The sequence below is a fragment of the Theobroma umbraticum genome, unplaced genomic scaffold (assembly GCF_002168275.2).
Source record: "Theobroma umbraticum cultivar Fairchild unplaced genomic scaffold, ASM216827v3 scaffold_60.0, whole genome shotgun sequence".
Classification (NCBI taxonomy): domain Eukaryota; kingdom Viridiplantae; phylum Streptophyta; class Magnoliopsida; order Malvales; family Malvaceae; genus Theobroma; species Theobroma umbraticum.
Genome location: NW_018397288.1, coordinates 287029 through 287302, shown reverse-complemented (window position 1 = coordinate 287302; position 274 = coordinate 287029).

The window sequence follows — 274 nt, the reverse complement described above, 5'->3', positions numbered from 1 at the left end:
ACATATGGAATGATGAAGGCATGATGGCCTTATTTATGGATACGTGTTCTGTTTGATGGATGAATTCCAGACATTGATTTAATTTGAGATTGTGTGGAATCCTTTCCCATAGTGACTTTGTTTTGTGCCTGCAAGGATGGTGGTAAGTAGGGACGATAGAATTGGTCCCACCTATGATTCCCTCCTGTAGTGCTTTGACGATATCCGTTTGAGAATACTTCAAGTGATGTCGTGTAACACCACATACTTTGATATGGTGGCTAATAGAGCTTAT